Source organism: Papio anubis, chromosome 5, assembly GCF_008728515.1.
Source record: "Papio anubis isolate 15944 chromosome 5, Panubis1.0, whole genome shotgun sequence".
In the NCBI taxonomy this organism is placed as follows: Eukaryota; Metazoa; Chordata; class Mammalia; order Primates; family Cercopithecidae; genus Papio; species Papio anubis.
Window position 1 is genome coordinate 66,384,240 of NC_044980.1, and position 22,836 is coordinate 66,407,075.

The 22,836-nt window shown below is 41.4% G+C and overlaps 1 pseudogene across 1 annotated transcript; it reads left to right on the top strand.

Annotated features, from left to right (window-relative positions):
• The first annotated feature begins 21,313 nt into the window (after window positions 1-21,313).
• On the top strand, window positions 21,314-22,481 carry LOC110743476 (annotated as a pseudogene). The gene has a single exon (XR_004183737.1). The product of XR_004183737.1 is annotated as a non-histone chromosomal protein HMG-17 pseudogene (transcript).
• Window positions 22,482-22,836: the final 355 nt, after the last annotated feature.

The following is a 22,836-nucleotide window of genomic DNA, read 5'->3' on the forward strand; positions in this document are numbered from 1 at the left end:
TTTGGCACAGGTGTTATTTCTCCTAGTGGCAGTCAACCTAGGACCTCCCAGACAAGCTGAAGAGTTGGAGAATACTATTGGCCTCCCTACTCCATTTCAAATGGAAAACAAACTTATCCAAATTGGAGGGAAATGTCTCCCGACGGGATCCTCCACCTCCTTACTACATAGTCTGCTTTGGTAGTACTGCCTCATTTTCATGCATGCATGCTTCCATGCATTCATTCACTCAAAAGTATCTATTACATTTCAGGCACCATTCCAAGACTGGGCATCCAGCAGAGATCAAAACAGGCTCAAGCTCCTCCCCTCATGGCACCGATATTCCAGTGGCATGGACTCAGAGAATGTCAGAGCTGGGGCCTATGGTGTTCAGAAGTTACAAATTCAAATTGCTACAGGGGCAGGACAGGGAGTGAAAGTGTACAAAGGTGATAGGAAGGGTGATAACAGCAAACCAGAGAGTGTGTGGCCCAAAAGGTATCCAAATAAAGTTGTTTTTTTTTTTACAACAGTGTACAGTCTAAACAAAAGAGGCCTCCCATGGCTGCCATTCAATTCTCAAACGTCCTCAGAGCAGAAATCAAGACCCAAAACAGATATATGCCTTGCTGAAGGTCATACAACCCGGCAGTGGCCAATCTAAAGCTGGAACTCAGCTGTCCTGGCCCTGGCCCAGTGCTTTGTTTCTATGCTAAACTCCCGCTAGTCAGCTCCTTGAGGAATCTCAGAAAGTTACTAGTATTTAACATGATCTCGCTGAACAACCCATTCATTCTCTCAACAATTATTTATAAAGCTCTATCATGTGCCAAACACTGAGGAAAGCTTAAGAGTGTTGAACAACTCCAATATCAGGAGTGGGCCTTAACCTCCCAGAGCTTAAGAGCAGATTGCTTTAGCAATCTAGATGTATAATTAGTCAGAAACAATAAATTCCTTTTTTCCCCTTTGAGCACTTCCAGGCCAGTAGTTACAACAGTCTAGCCTCAGATACACACATGTGCTCAACCTGGGCAAGAAAAAAATGTACTGTTACATAATTGATATCATGTGTCCTTTAAAATTAACTTAGCCCAACAACTGGTATAAAAAGATTACTGTGGAATAGTGACTAGGTACATAGAAGGTGCTCAATACATACATGTTGGCTGAGTGGCTGTAAATGTTCATATGTTATACAGTCTCAGCTGCTAAGCAGATGCTTGAGCTTGTACATTTGGCTACTTTCAAAAAGCCTCAACAGTGGCATAGTAAGTGCCAGGGCTAGCCACTCATTGTGTAAATGTTGATGGAATGCCTACCTACCATGTGGAAGACTTCTAAAGTGTATATCTAAGTGCTGTGGCATTCAAGGATCAGTGTTAATGAACCAAAAGTAAGTTGGAAACCATTTTTTCTATTTCCTAGAAATACAGTAGAATTATTTGGAAAATAGCCCAGAGTAGGTCTCCTAGATCAGCAATTCCACATGTACCACCTGCCACAGCTGGAAGGAGAAATAGCCAAAGGTATGATCTGCACTGATTCATGGACTGTGGCTGATGGTTTCGCTGGATGGTCAGAGACTTGGAAAAAAAACACAATTGGAAAATTGGTGACAAGGAGATCTGGGGAAGAGGTATGTGGATAAACTTCTCTAAATGGGCACAGAGTGTGAAGAGATTTGTGTTCCATGTGAATACCCATGGGAGAGTGACCTCAGGTGGATAGGATGGCGCATTCTATCAGCCTTCTTCTATACCCACTCTTGTCATTGCCCAATGGGCTCATGAACAAAGTGGCCATGGTAGCAGGGATGGAGGTTACGCAAGGGCTCAGCACCATGGACTTCCACTCATCAAGGCTGACCTAGCCATTACCACTACTGAATATCTATTCTGCCAATAGCACTTGAGCCCTAATATGGCACAATTCCCAGGGAGATTATCCAGTTACTCATTGACACATTGATTCCATTTGGACTATTTCCATAATAGAAGAGACAGCACTGTGTTCCAACTAGAATGGGTGCTTATTCTTTTTGCCTTCTCTTGCCCACAATGTTTCTACCTAAACTACTACTATCTGTGGACTTAAAGAATGCCTTATCCACTGTCATGACATTCTACACAGCACTGTTTATGACCAAGGAATTTATTTTATAACAAATGAAGTTGCAGCATTGGGCCCATACTCATGGAATTCAGTGGTCTTACCATGTTCCCCATCATCTTGAAGCATCTGACTTGATGGAATAGTGGAACAACCTTTTGAAGGCTCAGTTATGGTGCCACCTAGATGGGAATATCTTACCAGGCTGAGGCAATACCTTGCAGTGACCTCCAGAATACAGTATATGCTCAAAATTAATGTCTAATATATATATATGGTGATTTTTCTCTGATAGCCAGGATTTATGGGCCTGGAAATTAAGAGGTGAAAATGGGAGTGGCTCATCTCACTGTTATTCATCTTTTATTCTCATCCCTGCAACTTTGGGCTTTGCTAGTTTGGGAGTTTTCATTTCAAAAGGAACTAAAGGTAGAAAATGCTTCCACCAAGGGGGAGGTTCCAAGATGGCCAAAAAGGAACAGCTCCAGTCTACAGCTCCCAGCATGAGCAATGCAGAAGACAGGTGATTTCTTCATTTCCAACTGAGGTACCGGGTTCATCTCACTGGGGCTTGTCAGATAGTGAGTGCAGGAGAGTAGGTGCAGCCCATGGAGCGTGGGCTGAAGCAGGGCATCACCTCATCCGGGAAGCGCAAGGGGTCGGATAATTCCCTTTCCTAGCCAAGGGAAGCTGTGACAGATAGCACCTGGAAAATCAGGTCACTCCCACCCTAATACTGCGCTTTTCCAATGGTCTTAGCAAATGGCACACCAGGAGATTATATCCCGTGCCTGGCTCCGAGGGTCCCATGCCCATGGAGCCTGTCTCATTGCTAGCACAGCAGTCTGAGATTGAACTGCAAGGCCGCAGTGAGCCTGGGGGAGGGGCGCCCGCCATTACTGAGGCTTGAGTAGGCTTGAGTAAACAAAGCAGCAGGAAGCCCGAACTGGGTGGAGCCCACCGCAGCTCAAGGAGGCCTGCCTGCCTCTGTAGACTCCACCTCTGGGGGCAGGGCATAGCTGAACAAAAGGCAGCAGAAACTTCTGCAGACTTATAACATCCCTGTCTGACATTTTTGAAGAGAGTAGTGGTTCTCCCAGCACAGAGTCTGAGATCTGAGAACAGAGAGACTGCCTCCTCAAGTGGGTCCCTGAACCCTGAGTAGCCAAACTGGGAGGCACCTCCCAGTAGGGGCTGACTGATACCTCATACAGCCAGTTGCCCCTCTGAGACAAAGCTTCCAGAGGAACAATCAGACAGCAATATTTGTCATTCTGCAATATTTGCTGTTCTGCAGCCTCTGCTGGTGATACCCAGGCAAAGGGGGTTGGGAGTGGACCTCCAGCAAACTCCAACAGACCTGCAGCTGAGGGTCCTGACTGTTAGAAGGAAAACTAATAAACAGAAAGGACATCCACACCAAAATCCCATCTGTACGTCACCATCATCAAAGACCAAAGGTAGATAAAACCACAAAGATAGGGAGAAACCGGAGCAGAAAAGCTGAAAATTCTAAAAATCAGAGCGCCTCTTCTCCTGCAAAGGAATGCAGCTCCTCGCCAGCAACAGAACAAAGCTGGATGGAGAATGACTTTGACGAGTTGAGAGAAGAAGGCTTCAGATGATCAGTAATAACAAACTTCTCCGAGCTAAAGGAGGATGTTCGAACCCATAGCAAAGAAGCTAAAAAACCTTGAAAAAAGATTAGATGAATGGCTAACTAGAATAAACAGCAAAGAGAAGACCTTAAATGACCTGATGGAGCTGAAAACCATGGCATGAGAACTACGTGATGCATGCACAAGCTTCAGTAGCCAATTCGATCAACTGGAAGAAAGGGTATCAGTGATTGAAGATCAAATGAATGAAATGAAGCAAGAAGAGAAGTTTAGAGAAAAAAGAGTAAAAAGAAACAAACAAAGCCTCCAAGAAATATGGGACTATGTGAAAAGACCAAATCTACATCTGATTGGTGTACCTGAAAGTGACGGGGAGAATAGAACCAAGTTGGAAAACACTCTTCAGGATATTATTCAGGAGAACTTCCCCGACCTAGCAAGGCAGGCCAACATTCAAATTCAGGAAATACAGAGAGTGCCACAAAGATACTCCTCGAGAAGAGCAACTCCAAGACATATAATTGTCAGATTCACCAAAGTTGAAATGAAAGAAAAAATGTTAAGGGCAGCCAAAGAGAAAGGTCGGGTTACCCACAAAGGGAAGCCCATCAGACTAAACAACGGATCTCTCAGCAGAAACTCTCCAAGCCAGAAGAGAGTGGGGGCCAATATTCAACATTCTTAAAGAAAAGAATTTTCAACCCAGAATTTCATATCCAGCCAAACTAAGCTTCATAAGTGAAGGAGAAATAAAATCCTTTACAGACAAGCAAATGCTGACAGATTTTGTCACCACCAGGCCTGCCTTAAAAGAGCTCCTGAAGGAAGCACTAAATATGGAAAGGAACAACCGATACCAGCCACTGCAAAAACATGCCAAAATGTAGACCATCAATGCTAGGAAGAAACTGCATCAACTAACGAGCAAAATAAGCAGCTAACATCATAATGACAGAATCAAATTCACACATAACAATATTAACCTTAAATGTAAATGGGCTAAATGGTCCAATTAAGAGACACAGACTGGCAAATTGGATAAAGATCAAGACCCGTCAGTGTGCTGTATTCAGGAGACCCATCTCATGTGCAGAGACACACATAGGTTCAAAATAAAGGGATGGAGGAAGATCTACCAAGCAAATGGAAAACAAAAAAAGTAGGGGTTGCAATCCTAGTCTCTGATAAAACAGACTTTAAACCAACAAAGATCAGAAGAGCCAAACAAGGCCATTATATAATGGTAAAGGGATCAATTCAACAAGAAAAACTAACTATCCTAAATATATATGCACCCAATACAGGAGCACCCAGATTCATAAAGCAAGTCCTTAGAGACCTACAAAGAGACTTAGACTCCCATACAATAATAATGGGAGACTTTAACACCCCACTGTCAACATTAGACAGATCAATGAGACAGAAAGTTAACAAGGATATCCAGGAATTGAACTCAGCTCTGCACCAAGCAGACCTAATAGACATCTACAGAACTCTCCACCCCAAATCAATAGAATATACATTCTTCTCAGCACCACATCACACTTGTTCCAAAATTGACCACATAGTTGGCAGTAAAGCACTCCTCAGCAAATGTAAAAAAAAACAGAAATTATAACAAACTGTCTCTCAGACCACAGTGCAATCAAACTAGAACTCACGATTAAGAAACTCACTCAAAACTGCTCAACTACATGGAAACTGAACAGCCTGCTCCTCCTGAATGACTACTGGGTACATAACAGAATGAAGGCAGAAATAAAGATGTTCTTTGAAACCAATGAGAACAAAGAGACAACATACCAGAATCTTTGGGCCACATTTAAAGCAGTGTGTAGAGGGAAATTTATAGCACTAAATGCCCACAAGAGAAAGCAGGAAAGATCTAAAATTGACACCCTAACATCACAATTAAAAGAACTAGAGAAGCTAGCAAACACAAGCTAGCAGAAGGCAAGAAATACCTAAGATCAGAGCAGAACTGAAGGAGAGAGAGACACAAAAAAAACCCTCAAAAAATCAATCAATCCAGAAGATGGTTTTTTGAAAGATCAACAAAATTGATAGACTGCTAGCAAGACTAATAAAGAAGAAAAGAGAGAAGAATCAAAGAGATGCAATAAAAAATGATAAAGGGGATATCACCACCGACCCCACAGAAATACAAACTACCATCAGAGAATACTATAAACACCTCTATACAAATAAACTAGAAAATCTAGAAGAAATGGATAAATTCCTGGACACATACACCCTCCCAAGACTAAACCAGGAAGAAGTTGAATCCCTAAATAGACCAATAACAGGCTCTGAAATTGAGGCAATAATTAATAGCCTACCAACCAAAAACAGTCCAGGACCAGATGGATTCACAGCTGAATTCTACCAGAGGTACAAAGAGGAGCTGGTATCATTCCTTCTGAAACTATTCCAATCAATAGAAAAAGAGGGAATCCTCCCTAACTCATTTTATGAGGCCAGCATCATCCTGATACCAAAGCCTGGCAGAGACACAACAAAAAAGAGAATTTTAGACCAATGAACTGATGAACATCAATGCAAAAATCCTCAGTAAAATACTGGCAAACCAAATCCAGCAGCACATCAAAAGGCTTATCCACCATGATCAAGTGGGCTTTATCCCTGGGATGCAAGGCTGGTTCAACATACACAAATCAATAAACGTGGTCCATCATGTAAACAGAACCAAAGACAAAAAACATATGATTATCTCAATAGATGCAGAAAAGGCCTTCAACAAAATTCAACAGCCCTTCATGATAAAAACTCTCAGTAAACTAGGTATTGATGGTTCATATCTCAAAATAATAGCTATTTATGACAAACCCACAGCCAATATCATACTGAATGGGCAAAAACTGGAAGCTTTCCCTTTGAAAACCAGCACAAGACAAGGATGCCCTCTCTCACCACTCCTATTCAACATAGTGTTGGAAGTTCTGGCCAGAGCAATCAGGCAAGAGAAAGAAATAAAGCGTATTCAGTTAGGAAAAGAGGAAGTCAAATTGTCCCTGTTTGCAGATGACTTGATTGTATATTTAGAAAACTCCATCGTCTCAGTCCAAAATCTCCTTAAGCTGATACGCAACGTCAGCAAAGGTCTCAGGATACAAAATCAGTGTGCAAAAATCGCAAGCATTCCTATACACCAAGAACAGACAAACAGAGAGCCAAATCATGAGTGAACTCCCATTCACAATTGCTTCAAAGAGAATAAAATACCTAGGAATCCAATTTACAAGGGATGTGAAGGACCTCTTCAAGGAGAATTACAAACCATTGCTCAACGAAATAAAAGAGGACACAAACAAATGGAAGAACATTCCATGCTCATGGATAGGAAGAATCAATATTGTGAAAATGGCCATACTGCTCAAGGTAATTTATAGATTCAATGCCATCCCTATCAAGCTACCAATGACTTTCTTCACAGAGTTGGAAAAACTACTTTAAAGTTCATATGGAACCAAAAAAGAGCCCGCATTGCCAAGACAATCCTAAGTCAAAAGAATAAAGCTGGAGGCATCACACTACCTGACTTCAAACTGTGCTACAAGGCTATAGTAACCAAAACGCATGGTACTGGTACCAAAACAGCGATATAGACCAATGGAACAGAACAGAGCCCTTAGAAATAATACCACACATCTACAACCATCTGATCTTTGACAAACCTGACAAAAATAAGAAATGGGGAAAAGATTCCCTGTTTAATAAATGGTGCAGGGAAAACTGGCTAGTCATATGTAGAAAGCTGAAACTGGATCCCTTCCTTACACCTTATACAAAAATTAATTCAAGATGGATTAGAGACTTAAATGTTAGACCTAAAACCATAAAAATCCTAGGAGAAAACCTAGGCAATACCATTCAGGCCATAGGCATGGGCAAGGACTTCATGTCTAAAACACCAAAAGTAATGGCAGCAAAAACCAAAACTGACAAATGGGATCTAATTAAACTAAAGAGCTTCTTCACAGCAAAAGAAACTACCATCAGAGTGAACAGGCAACCTACAGAACGGGAGAAAATTTTTGCAATCTACTTATCTGACAAAGGGCTAATATCCAGAATCTACGAAGAACTCAAACAAATTTACAAGAAAAAACAACCCCATCAAAAAATGGGCAAAGGATATGAACAGACATTTCTCAAAAGAAGACATTTATGCAGCCAAGAGACATGTGAAAAAATGCTCGTCATCACTGGCCATCAGAGAAATGCAAATCAAAACCACAATGAGATACCATCTCACACTGGTTAGAATGGCGATCATTAAAAAGTCAGGAAACAACAGGTGCTGGAGAGGATGTGGAGAAATAGGAACACTTTTACACTGTTGGTGGGACTGTAAACTATTTCAATCATTGTGGAAGACAGTGTGGCAACTCCTCAAGGATCTAGAACTAGAAATACCATTTGACCCAGCCATCCCATTACTGGGTATATACCCAAAGGATTATAAATCATGCTGCTATAAAGACACATGCACACGCATGTTTATTGTGGCACTATTCACAGTAGCAAAGAGTTGGAACCAACCCAAATGTCCATCAATGACAGACTAGATTAAGAAAATGTGGCACATATACACCATGGAATACTATGCAGCCATAAAAAAGGATGAGTTCATGTCCTTTGTAGAGACATGGATGAAGCTGGAAACCATCATTCTGAGCAAACTATCACAAGGACAGAAAACCAAACACCGCATGTTCTCACTCATGGGTGGGAATTGAACATTGAGAACACTTGGACAGAGGATGGGGAACATCACACATCGGGGCTGTCATGGGGTGGTGGGAGGGGGGAGGGATAGCATTAGGAGATATACCTAATGTAAATGACGAGTTAATGGGTGCAGCACACCAACATGGCACATGTATACATATGTAACAAACCTGCATGTTGTGCACATGTACCCTAGAACTTAAAAGTATAATTTAAAAAAAAGAAAGAAAATGCTTCCACCAAGGGACACAATAATAATTCCACTGAAGCAGACATTGAAACTCCCCCTGAATACTTTGTGCTCCTTATGCCAGTGAATCAGGAAATAAAGAAAAGGGTTACTATATTGACTGGGGAGACTGGTCCACGATAAGCATAAGGAAATTGGGGTTACTATACAATGGGGCTAAGAAATAATACATTTGGGATGCACTAGATCCTCTGGGGCACCTCTTACTATTCCTATGTCCTAGGATTAAAGTCAATGGAAAACTTTAAAGTCAATTGGAAAACAACCCAATTCAGATAGGACTGCTAGTAACCCAGACCTTTCAGGAATGAAGGTTTGAGTCACTTCCCAGGCAAGGAACCTCAACCAGCTGAAGTGCTTGCTTAGGGCAAAGGGAATATGGAATGGGTAGTGGAGGAAAGTAGTGGTAAATACTAGAAATGACCACAGGACCATTGTGTAAGTGAAGACTGTAATTGTTTGACTGTTTCTTCCCTTTTTTAATATTTATATGTTTGCATATATATTGGCCAAATATTTTTGTTTTCTTACCCTTTCTCATCTCCATATTATCTGAGCTGTGTTAAACAGTAATTAATCTTATATACCAGTATTTAAGTTATAGGATTATCAGAAGAGGATTGTGAATCAACTAGAAGAATTAACATCACCGAAAGACAGAAAAACAGCCTTTGTCTCCTCTTCTGGGGAAACTGTTAAGTGTGTTTTTGGTTGTATGTGTGATGGTTGTTTCACATCAGATAAAGCATGACTTTGTTATGGGTTCCATTTGGAGATAAAATATGGTTTATGAAGCGATATAGAGTACAAGTTGACAAAGGGTTGACTGTGGTGGCTTTGTAATGTGTCAGGTTGACTAGATTGAATTATATTTCCCTTACCTGTATGTTTCCAGGTAAGGTGGGTCACAAGAGAGATTCCTGTGTGAGATCTGGTGGTGGGAGAGAAACAGCAACCTTCATTGTTGACCTTCTGGTTCACCCTATTGGTGTGATGCAGCAGCCAGGCCAGCAACTGCTCCATCTTCTCCTATACTCTCCTTCAGCTGCTCTGACTCTTGGGCCAGGTATGTGGCCCAGATCTGTCATGAAGGATATCAACTTCTACAGACACTCAAACCATCAAGAAGTAGCCAAAACACCTAGCTTAGCTGGTGATTGCAGGTTCCACCTTATCCTTGCTCACCCTACTTGGCACATACCTTTCCTTCCTACCCTGCAGCCTTCAAACTGTCCACCTGCAAACTTCAATTTCTACCCCAGTCACAAAGTCAATAGCCTTACAGAGACCTCTTAACCAGCTCCCACATTTGCTCAAGATCAGATCTCCTGTGCTTTTGCTTCTCTGACTGAACACTGACACAGTGGCTTAAAGAACAGGGGAGCTGGCCAGGCGTGGTGGCTCACGCCTGTAATCCCAGCACTTTGGGAGGCCAAGGCAGGTGGATCACCTGAGATCAGGAGTTCGAGACCAGCCTGGTCAACATGGTGAAGCGCCATTTCTACTAAAAATGCAAAAAATTAGCTGGACGTGGTGGCAGGCACCTGTAATCCCAGCTACTTGGGAGGCTGAGAATCGCTTGAACCCGGGAGGCAGAGGTTGCAGTGAGCCATGATTGCGCCATTGCACTCCAGCCTGGGCAACAAGAGTGAAACTCTGTCTCAAAAAAAGTAAAACTAAAAATAAATAAATAAAGAAGCTTATTTCCCTCGCATGGTAACAGTTCAAAGGTGGGCAGTCCAGGTCGGCAGGACAGTTCTGTCCCACATAGACATTTGGGACTGTATTGTACTATTATTCTAGGGCATTGTCATTACCCACTTGGTCAAAGCAAAGTCTCCACATCCAAATTCCAGCCAGCAGGAAGGGGCAAGAGGGTATGGAGGAGATACACCCAACATCTAAGGCCTAGCCCTGAAAGTGGCACACATTTCTTCTGTTCACATTCTGTAGGTAAGAATTTCATCACATGGCCTCACCCAGCTCCAAGAAAGACTGGGAAATCAATTCTAGTGCAGTAAGTAGCCATGTGCCCAGGAATAAAGGAGAAAGGTAGCTTGGTGAAAAACTAGCTGCCCATAGCGTGCACTTGGCATGAGCACATGCATGCATATATATAGAGACTAGTGTTAGTAGTGTAAATATTATGGTATATAATATGTTTCATACAACTATATGTTAATATAAATATATAACTAATAACATTCGTATTATATAGTAATACATTAGTAATATAGTTTTATCATTAATATAACATTAGTAATATAGTTATATGATATATATTATATTGTTATATATACACACACACACGCACACCATTGTAGGGTAGGAAGGGAAGGTGTGTGTGCCAAGTAAGGGAGAGCAAGGATAAGGTAGAACCCGCAATCACCAGCTGAAGTGGTAGTTTTGGCTTTCTTTTTTTTTTTTTTTTTTTTTTTTTTTGAGATGGAGTCTCGCTCTGTCGCCCAGGCTGGAGTGCAGTGGCCGGATCTCAGCTCACTGCAAGCTCCGCCTCCGGGGTTCACGCCATTCTCCTGCCTCAGCCTCCCGAGTAGCTGGGACTACAGGCGTCCGCCACCTCGCCCGGCTAGTTTTTTGTATTTCTTAATAGAGACGAGGTTTCACCGTGTTAGCCAGGACGGTCTCGATCTCCTGACCTCGTGATCTGCCCGTCTCGGCCTCCCAAAGTGCTGGGATTACAGGCTTGAGCCACCGCGAGTTTTGGCTTTCTTGATGGTTTGAATGTCTGCATAATATATATGTGTCATATAATATATATTATATAATATTAATATACAGTTGCATAAAACATATCAATATATGTCATAATATTCACACTATGAAAACTAGCCTATATATGTGATACATAGCTATATATAATATATAATTATATATAATATATATAATATTGTATACTATAATGCTGACTCCAAATCCTAAAAAGAGCATAAAGGAACCACTAAAAATGAGCTGAGTTACTCTGCAAACAAAAGCTGAGTAGCCTAGTGTTATGAAAAATTGAATTGAATGCTTCCAGATTTAAGAGTTTTGTGCCAATAAATAAATAAATAAACGACTACTGTAACAACAAAGCCTAGGAACTTTCCCAACTAAAAATCATAATTGATTACAAGCTGTTGCCTCCAGTATTGAGTCCTTACCAACTAAATGCTTCAGTAGTTAAAATGATTTTGTTTTGAGATTCACATGGATTAAATAGCCTAAAACACATGTACCCTAGACTTAATCTAAGAGAGAGGAGATTTGGTTCAAATGTTCCTTCTCAGCATGTCAGGAAATGTTTTCTCCAATTAAATAATCTTATTTTAGTGTTAACTCTGTGCCAAGAAAATAAACAATATATCTTTCATGAACACATCTACTCTGTTGTATAAAAACTTTTATTTTCTGGGAGGCTGCTCTTGGAATTTGTACATATAATGAGATCAGAGCTGGAAAAGTCTTGTTTTCTTTAGCATTTAATGGTTTTGGAAACTATAAGGAGCCATGTGACACATTATAATGACAGAGCTCTATGAACAAGTGAATATCAAAGATCTACAGATAATCTTTTCTTCCTCAAAAAAGGTTTTACAAGAATACTGTATTAAGTACAGTGGGATGTTTTCACTCAGTCTTGATCTGTGTAAAAATAAGTTGCAAGAAAATCTGTTGCCGATCATAGACCAAATGCTGTTACGCTTTCAGCACATTTGAAGGGATTAGGCATTATGGATATGTACTTCCAAGATCAAGTTGCAATAATGGGAAGTCAGGAAAAACACTTAAGATCCAAGTGCCTGGCTATCTAAAGGATGGCATGGAGAAGGTAGAATGCCAGAGGGCTCCTTCTTGGAGGTCTCTGCCTCCTACTCCCAGAGAATGGTCCTGGACAAAGACTTGCAGCAGGAGTCGTGTTCTCCTGCTCCATCTCCCACTATCTCAACACCCTCCGTTATACTCCAACAATACCCAATAACTCCCACTTCTCCAGACCTGCAATGCTGCCCCTCTCTCCTCCATGCCTTGCTGTGTGCTGTTTTCTACCAAAAAAGCTCTTGTTGTCCCACAAGACCAAGCTCCTGTATCACTTCTTCCATGAAGCCCAGATAGTAAATTATTCTCTCCTATTTTTTCTCCCATTTCACCTACTGGTGAGCTTCTTAAAAGCAAGAAACCTTATTGATATTGTTTATTTTACATTCCCATTGCCAGACTCATAGTGGGTACATGATATGTGTCTGTGAAATAAACAAGTAAGTGTTAAATCTAAAAGTGATAAGAGATCTTATCTATTAGCAAACTTGAGGCTTCCTTGCTGACATAGCAAAAGGCCAGTCTCATGGTTCACTGGGGAAGAGGGGAAGAGAAACTGCTTTAATCTCCTCTCTCATTCTCTCCTCAATCTGGATTTTGGTCAACTAGGACCAGTAGTGAGCTTCCAGTTGCCAAAAGTGTTGTGCCCCTTGATTGCCCATGGAATGTGCTAATGAACAGTTGCTAGTAGAATTACATGGCAGCTCCTGTGCCCTTAGGATCACAGTGCTACATTCCTTTCAGGGACATACACCAGGACAAACACCTGGGTGAAGGAGTGACACAGAAGAAAACTTCCCCAGACCTGCATGGAAGAGTGTTAATCTCTTGAGAAGTTAAGAGGTGGCTTTGCTCTTCCTAGCTTTGTGAGTATAAAGTTTAGAGGGAAATTGGGACAGACAAACAGGGGGTTCCAGTCATAACAGACTCATATATGCAGTTTCATTCCTCCCAACACTTGCTCCACGGGCCTTTCTGAGAGGCAGTGACCAAGATGAAGAGTGAAGAACCCTGTGATGGGAATCAGGAGGACTGTGTCCAATTCCTAGCTCTACTACTACTTATGTGACCTTCTACCATCTTCTTCATTTCCTTAGGCCTCAGTTTTCTTACCAGGTAACAGGGATTACAATACCTACCCAATAACTTTACCATGGGGTGCTAAGCTTTGAAAAAGTTAATTTCCACATAATCTCCTCTAAACTTTAAAGGGCAGTACCACACATGGCTTGTCTCTCACGACTCCCTTGCGAGTACCCACCTGGGCTTCCCACTAGTCCACAGATGAGTTTTTTCACCTGTGAAGCATTAAAGTTCTGCTTCTTGATTAACACCAATAATAATGTCCTGAGGATATAAGGTACTACAGATATGGTGTGAGAAAGAGGGTGTTCTGCTCTAAAACCTATAACCCCAGCCTAACCATGAGAGAAACACCAGACAAACCCCAACTGGAGGACCTTCCACAGCAGACCTGGCCAGTACTCCTTAAGACCATCAAAGTCAGCTGGGCATGGTGGCTCACACCTGTAATCCCAGCACTTTGGGAGGCTGAGACAGGCTGAGATCAGGAGTTTGAGACCAGCCTGGCCAATACGGCGAAACCCTGTCTCTACTAAAAATACAAAAATTAGCTGGGCGTGGTAGTGGACACCTGTAATCCCAGCTCCCCGGGAGGCTGAGACAGGAAAATGGCTTGAACCCAGGAGGCGGAGGCTGCAGTGGGCCAAGATCATGCCACTGCACTCCAGCCTGGGCATCAAGAACGAAACTCTGTCTCAAAAAAAAAAAAAGAAAGAAAGAAAGAAAAGAAAGCAAAACCCATCAAAGTCATGAAAACAAAGACTAAGAAACTGGCACAGACCAGAGGAGGCTGAGGAGCTATGACCACCAAATGCAAAGTGATTACGTGAACTGGATCCTGACCAGAAAGGGAACATTAATGGAAAACTTGGTGACATCCAAAATGTGTGGAATATAGTTAATAATAATGTGACAGTGTTGGCTTTTTGGCTTTGACAAATATACTAGGAAATGTAAGATGTAAAGAGTAGGGTAATTAAGTAAGGGGTATCTAGGAACCCTCTGTACTATTTTTACAACTTTCTATATATCTAAACTTATTCTAAAACAAAAAATACGTAATTCTACGTCGACTTGAATTCTACTTTAATTTCTAACTCAAGCTTTATCCAAATATCACCTTCCTTGTGATCCCTTACTGAATCCCCCACCCAGCTCTGACCTTTAGTTCTTCTCAAGTCTCCTAGCACTTTGCTTCCTCCTTAAATGGCATCTACACATTATAATTATGTGTGTACTGTTCAGACCCCTCCCCACACACATACATATACTGATACGGGAGCAACTTGAAGGTGACTTTTTTTAATCTAGAGAGCCTAGCAGAGTTCCTGTCACATGATAAATTTCTAATAAGTGTTTATGAATGGATGGATGGATAAATAGCAGCAGCCTGTGCTGTCGAAGTATAGAATTGCTACAGCATGTTTTTGTTATGCAGGTTTAGCAATACAAAACATTTTCCCAAAATAGAATTTATTCTGTGGACTAAGGCAATGTCTGCTACTCAAGACAATGCCATATATTTGCAAAACACCTTCCATTCTCAACCTTTAAAGCTATTTAGAAACCACCACTTATTAATCTTCATACCCCCCCTCACATGAAATACTTTTGGCATAATTTAGTAATCCAAACTGTACATACCACAGGGGATTTGAAAAGTACCTAATTAAAGATACAATGCTGTGCTCACCTTATCCTGGGCTTAAATCCACTGAAATTAGTGAGCATTTGGACCCAGGGGAGGAAGAATTGAGGCAGTTTTACAGCTGGGGATTTTAAGGGATTTGAGGCATTGGCACACTAGGCCTGAATGAGAAAAACAGGTTAAAATCAGGGATAAATAAGATAGTTGGAAACCAAACAGGGTGTCAGAATTAAGAAAGAAAATTGGAAAATAATGAGAGTATTATTCTGAACTGCTAAATCAAGGACATGAGAGAGGCCAACACAGGAGGGGGGGAAAAAAACTGAAAAAGTTATAAGAAATGGTATTGTCTTCACCTAATGTCCTCCAAAAAGTAGAACTTGAGACATGAATTCAGATGTAGGTGGTTTACTTTCAGAAGTGAATCCAAATAACAAGAGTGGGGAACTGAGAAGCATGGGCCTGGCTGGTTTAGTTTTCGGTGTGATCTCACCTCGCTATAGCCTCAACCTCCTGGGCTCAAGTGATCCTCCCACTTTGCCTTCCAAGTAGCTGGGAATACAGGTACGTGCCACCATGCCCAGATGATTTTTGTATTTTTCTTTTGTAGAGATGGAATTTCACCATGTTGCCCAGGCTGGTGGTTGATATTCTCACTGTAAGAAAATCAAATTTTGAATATAACTTGCAATAACTGGGAATGCATGTAATTATGACAAATTATTATTATATTAATGCAAATGGTCACCATTAATAGTGGTTTAGCTAAATTTTGTATGCTTTAAGGAAAATATTTCAAAAGCAACTTTTATAGGTTTAGAAATCCTGTGACAGTGAGTAGATGGTAAACCCTATACACAATTAACTCCTCCAGGTTACTAGGTGCTAAAATGTTTCTGTATAACAACCAGCCAGGTCCAGAGGCAGTAGTACTATTGTGACTAGCATAATTTCACTTCTAAACCAACTAAATGAAATTAAAACCCTTAGGAAAACAGTAGTTATTACCAGTATTGGGTTAGTGGGAAGAGATTCATTTGTCCTCCCAGATTCTCGTATTTCACAGCCAGCTGCTCCACGACAGCTCCCTTGCAGAAGCTGATTCTACATACACGCGATGGTAACAGTTGCTTCACTATGTATTACTTCGACCTTCTCCTCTCAGTTGTTCATCTAAACCTGGGCAGATTAGGGGCTCAGTGTTCCAGAGGTAAAAAAAAAAAAAAAAAAAAAAAATCTAGCTGTCAGAAATGGAACTCAGAGAAAGTAGTCTGAACCTCTGTTAGTATCACTGTGGCTGCTACTGCTTCTGTGGTTATGGAGACTCAGCCTTTCAGAGTGGCTCAGGGCCATCAGCTCTCTTTCCTTTTGCTGTCTACCCTTGCGGTCATGATGTGGAGTGATTTGAGAAAGGTGCTTGGCATGAGTCCTCCTTAGCTTCTGCAGCAACCAAAACCCCAAGCCAGCTCGGAAATTCAGTCCCAAGATCTGCACTTTGAGCCACCAAGACACCCGAAGTGAATGTTACCATGCCTCAGTGTTTAACAGAGACCACCTTCCTCCTCCCAGAGCCTCTCCCCACTTAGCACTTACGCAGGTGGCACATTTTATGCAAGAGGACTACACTTGAAGGTTAGTGACCTGGTTGTTTCTAACTGGCCAAGTGGCCTCAAGTATTAACAATCTCCTTGGACCTCAGTTTTCTCAGTTATAAAATGTGAGTGGAGTTTCAGAGTGTTTTTCAGCTCCAAGATGTTATGATGTAAAAATCCTGCCAAGATAAATTTCTTAAGTTTGTTTTCTTGCATTTCCACACTCCCCTTCTCTCTACTTGACCTGCACATGGAAAGTATCTGATGCCTCACCCTTCCACACCCTCACCAGACACTTGAGAAAATCTGGAATGTTTCTTTTATAAAAGAGCTTGAGCTGTATTTTCTAAACACTTGACTCCTCTTTCCCAGTAAAATCCCTGCCACCTCTTCAAATTGTAGTGAGTAAGCAGTCCATCAGAAAGAGAGCTAATTCTTATCAAGTTCCTTGAATCTGGCAATGAATTGGGTCATTTCAGACATCATTTTTCTCTGTGAATCAGCTAACACCAGCCTACCTATTCATCTCTGAGTACACCAAGGTATTCTAAGTAGGATGTTTCTCATGGGGGAAAAAAGTGTTTTGAGAATTCTTTTGCCCATTCTGGCCCAATAGAATTTCAGTTGGCAACCCCCAGGCAGAGTCGCAAACCTACCTTTTTTTTTTTTGGTTTTTGTTTTTAAAAAAAGAGGGTCTCATTCTGTCACTCAGGGTGGAGTGCAGAGTTGTGATCATAGCTCACTGCAGCCTTGAACTGCTGGGCTCAAGCCATCCTCCTACCTCAGCCTCCTGAGTAGCTGGGACTACAGATGTGAGCCACAGCGCCTGGCTTGCAAACCTACCTTTTTATTTCTACAGATGTTGTTTATCACCAGAAAGTTGTGGAGAGTTGTTTGGGGGTTGGTGATTAAAAGCAGCTCTTTTGTTCAAATATTTAAAGGAAGTTAAAAAACCAACTATTTAATGCAGCTTGCTTCATCTAGAATCCACCAAATGTTTTCATTCTGATAGCAGTGTCAGCCTGGAGATACAGAGCACTGCAGTTCTGGAGACATGTTTGTTCAGTGAGAATGCTCCTCAGGCTGTTCTGCTCTGAGTTTGGCTCCCTTTTTGAAGTGAGGCAACCGCTTGCTACTGCATGACGCTCTATTCTGCTGTTTAGTGTTGGTCATTGCTTGACTGATGCTGCACTGATCTTCATGCTGTTCCTGGCCCTGCAAGAAGACAAGTGCACCATTATTGAAATTAATTTAGTTTACTGGGACAGCACCAGTGATCAAGGTACATAATGCAGGACAGCCAGTTTCCACAGCACCCAAACAGCAATTAGCTTGATCCTCTGCTTAGACTTAATGACAACATGGCCCTTTGGGTTAGAAGGCAATGAGTGCCAGAATTCCCTGGCCTCAGAGAGTGATGTGAGGGCTGATGCTGAAAGGAGGAAAATCAGTATGGCAGTTCAGGTTTTTTAGAAGTGACTTGAAAACTCAATGTGAGGTCTTCCTATCCAATCATATCCAGATCTTTCTTCCTTTTAGATTATTTCAGTGTTTTATTTGGCTCATTTATGATGCACGAGGAAGTTTCTTTTCAACAAAAGGGTGAAAGCAGCACTTCTCTTTGTTTAAACACTTTGAATGTGAATTCATTTGCAGTTTTGACCCAAGAAGCCAGGCTCTATTTCTGGCTCCACCACACAAGTCATTTGTCCTCTCTGGACCTAATTTATTCACCTAAAAAAAAGGGGGGGGGGTGGGGGAATTGAGAATTGACCTTTTTTTTTTTTTAAGAACTTGCTACATTATTTGCAGATCCAGCTCATAATAAAAAGATAAGTCCTAATGTTAAAATGAAGAATTTCAAAGCAACAACAATGGAGCATTAAACCAGATCCAGGTATGGGGCCCACTTGCGCACAGGGCCCTGCTCAGTGGCATAGGCCACACACATGGGTCACACACTGGACTTGATCTCTTTCATGCCATCTCCAGCACCAAACTTCTCTGATATAGCCTTTGCTTTCATCTACAAGTGCACACTCCTCATGCAAAAATAAACAGAAACAAAAGCAAAAACAAAAGGCTTCTGTTGCAATTTTTGCTTGATATCTACCTCATTTTTCCTTTTCACATCCCTTTGACCATAAGTTGTACCTCAGCCCTTTCTGACTTCCTTTTATTCTCCAAGATGGATTTTCTTCTTTCCTGCCTAAAACATCCAAATGACCTTTGCTTTGAGCTTTTTCTAAATCACCATATGTTAGATAATTGTGCCCAGAGGAATTACTTCCAGAGTGGCCTAAACACAAAAGAAAACACAGAGCCAACTTATTCTCTAGAACAGTGCAAACATTTCCTTAAACCTAAGTGTCTCAAGAGGAAAACTGACAGAATAAACCTTTCACCCAGCAAGTCCACTCTGGGTAGTGCTTGTACTGAATCCTTCTTGCATTTTTACATCCCTGATTTATCTACTGTTTTGCCAATAAAAGCAGTCCCGTTCTTTGATTTAGGTTTTTTTACAGTGGAAAAGTGGCCAGAGAAAATGACTCAGTTGAGTGTTTTATTAATGGAAAGAACTGATATGCCAGCAACAAGCCAAGTTCTTTGCCCCTTCTCTATCATGTTACACCATAATACAGCACCTATCTGGGAAGTAGGAGATTGCAAGTTAAATGCCAGCAAACCTATGGCTTTTAGATGATAAGTTCACTAAAAAATGAACAGCCACAGAATATAAGGGGAGTTCAGTCTTCAGAAGTGAAATCTGTCAGTAAAATTTAACAATTACAAAGCAGCTACGAAAAAAGAAGGATTCTTTTAACATGTATTATAGGAAAATAACTTTAATTTCTTGCATGAGTTTTTCTTCTATGTCCAAGTTATGGAAGTCTCATTCAAGTAAGTAAATTTCCCACACAAAATTTCATTGTTTCAAATCAACGGAAAAATCTGATTTATCCTTAAAATTAACTTCTAGAATTTTAAGAGGAAAAAGTGACTTCAAATCTGTTCATGACTGACAACCCAACCTCAAAATGATTTATTTTCTGTCATGAACATTTGAGGTGTTCTGTTTATTATCAAAAATAAATGCATTTACTTCTTTAATCTTACAAAAATTCAAAAGCCCATTTGTCTCAGATAATCAAAATCATATAGGTTAGGTTTTAAGGTATAGTTTAGGGAAAAGATGTTATGAATATTGATAAACCTCTGTCTGGTTTATGACAGTTGCAAATATTTGAATACTTACCCTTCAAAATGTGAGTGAACAAGCCTATAAAACAATAAATGCCCATCTTGAGAGCTCATCTATTGCTCTGCCTAGTGGCAGGATTATATTCAAACTCCCTATGTTTGTTTCCTAGGGCTGCTGTGACAAAACACCACAAATGTGTGGGTTCAAAGAATAGGAATATGTTCTCTCATGGTTCTGATGGCTGGAGGGCTGAAATCAAGTGTCAGCAAGGTCATGCCTTATCTGGAGGCTCTAGGGGAGGATCCTCCCATGTCTTGGTGGTTTGCCAGCAATCCCTGGCATACTATGGCCTATAGATGCATCACACTCCAATCTTTGCCTCCATTGCCACATGGCATTCTCCCTGTGTCTCCCATCCTCTTCTTATATGGACACCAATCACCTTGGATTAAGGGCCTCTCCTACCCCCATATGATCTCATCTTAACCAATTATGTCTGCAATGATTCTATTTTCAAATAAGGTCACATTCTGAATTTCTGGAAAGAGCATGAATTTTGGAGGGATACTATTCAACTTAGTACAACCTCCTAAACAAATGATAAGCTTTCCTGTATTTAAGTGAAATAAAATAAAACAAAAATAACTTTATAAAGTGTTCTAGAGAAGAAAAGCTCAGTGAATTCCCTAAGAATTCATTCTATTCAGCCATCCACCCCAGCAGTTCTCAAAGTATGATTTAAGGGCAATCCACCTTATTTCAACTTGGGGGATTAGGGGCTTATTAAAAATACAGATTCAGGGCTGGGCATGGTGGTTCATGCCTGTAATCCCAGCACTTTGGGAGGCTAAGGCGGGAGAATCACAAGGTCAGGAGTTCAAGACCAGCCTGGCCAACATGGTAAAACCCCATCTTTACTAAAAATACAAAAAAAAATTAGCTGGGCATAGTGGTGGGGGCCTGTAATCCCAGCTACTTAGAAGGCTGAGGCAGGAGAATCGCTTGAACCCGGGAGGCGGAGGTTGCAGTGAGCTGAGACAGCACCACTGCACTCCATACAGATTCAGGCCGGGCACAGTGGCTCACACCTGTAATCCCAGCTACCCGGGAGGCTGAGGCAGGAGAATCACTTCAACCTGGGAGGCAGAGGTTGCAGTGAGCCACGATCATGCCACTGCAATCCAGCCTGGGCAAGAGAGCAAGACTGTGTCTCCAAAATAAATAAATAATAAACAAATAAATTAATTAATTAAATTAAAGTTAACATACATGAGCAGTGTGAAAAAGAAGAGGCGAGACCGGCCCCTGGACCGACCAAAGCCCATACGCCGCTGCATCCCGCGCCCAGCGCCTATGTCCCGCCGTTGTTGCTGCCACCATCATGCCCAAGAGAAAGGCTGAAGGGGATGCTAAAGGAGATAAAGCCAAGGTGAAGGATGAACCACAGAGAAGATCCGCGAGGTTGTCTGCTAAACCTGCTCCTCCAAAGCCAGAGGCCAAGCCTAAAAAGGCCCCTGCAAAGAAGGAAGAGAAGGTACCCAAAGGGAAAAAGGGAAAAGCTGATGCTGGCAAGGAGGGGACTAACCCTGCAGAAAATGGAGATGCCAAAACAGACCAGGCACAGAAAGCTGAAGGTGCTGGAGATGCCAAGTGAAGTGTATGCATTTTGGATGACTGTGTACTTCTGGTGACTGTACAGTTTGAAATACTATTTTTTATCAAGTTTTATAAAAATGCAGAATTTTGCTTTACTTTTGTTTTTTTTAAGCTGTGTTGTTAGCAGACAGAACACTTCATTGTTGTTTTTGGGGGAAGGGACATATGTCACTAACAGAATGTCGCTGAAGCTGGAGTGATGTGGGGAAAACACCTTTCCCTTCTAGTTTCGAGAGACTTCCTCTTGGCTCCCAGGAGGAGGGATTCCTTGACTTTAACACACATGGCCACCTTGGCACAAAAGCCTTGTGGTATGGAAAAACAAATTCATTTTTATGTCCTCTTCTCCCTTTCCCTCCTTCAGCATAGACTTAACTCCCTTAAGCCCAGACATCTGTTGGGACCTGACCCCCAGTCATTGGTTACCAGTGTGTTAGGCAATCTGGACTTTCCAGTGATGCCACTGAGATGGCACCTGTCAAAACAGCAGTGGTTCCGTTTCTAGATTATGGATCTTCAGATAAATTCTGCCATTTTCATTTCACTTCCTGAAAGTCAGGGTTGGCTTGTGAAAAGTTGTTAAACAACATGCTACATGTGAAATGTCAACCCTCACTCTAAACTTTTCCTGTTCAGAGCATCAGATGAAGACTTCGTTAAGTTTTAATAGTGGTTTTCTGATTTTTGGTAGTCCATTGAAGAAGGGAGTTTGAAAGTTGTTGTATACTGTCAACGACTGTCTGCCCGTATCCTGCCTGAAATGCCATGATTGTTTACGGAAAGTGTCTTTAATAAAGCTCGATACAGTTTGGCTTGGGAAAAAAAAAATTAAAATACAGATTCATAGGCTCCACCCCAGAACCACCAGGTCAGAACTGCTAAGTTTAGAGGCCAGGAACCTGCATCTTAAAGAAGCTCCTGGGAGTTCTTTAAAATGCACATTAAAATTTGAGAACCACTATCTATAGTAGCAGAAAAGTCAGTCTTACATTCCCCATGGTGTTTTGAAATTCATTCCTTATTTTTCCTCTATTTTCAGGTGAAATTGAGAGTAGCTGGTCAACAAATTTTCTTATATTTTAAAAACATTATAAAGGTACTCTTCATTCCTTTTCCCCCTCCAG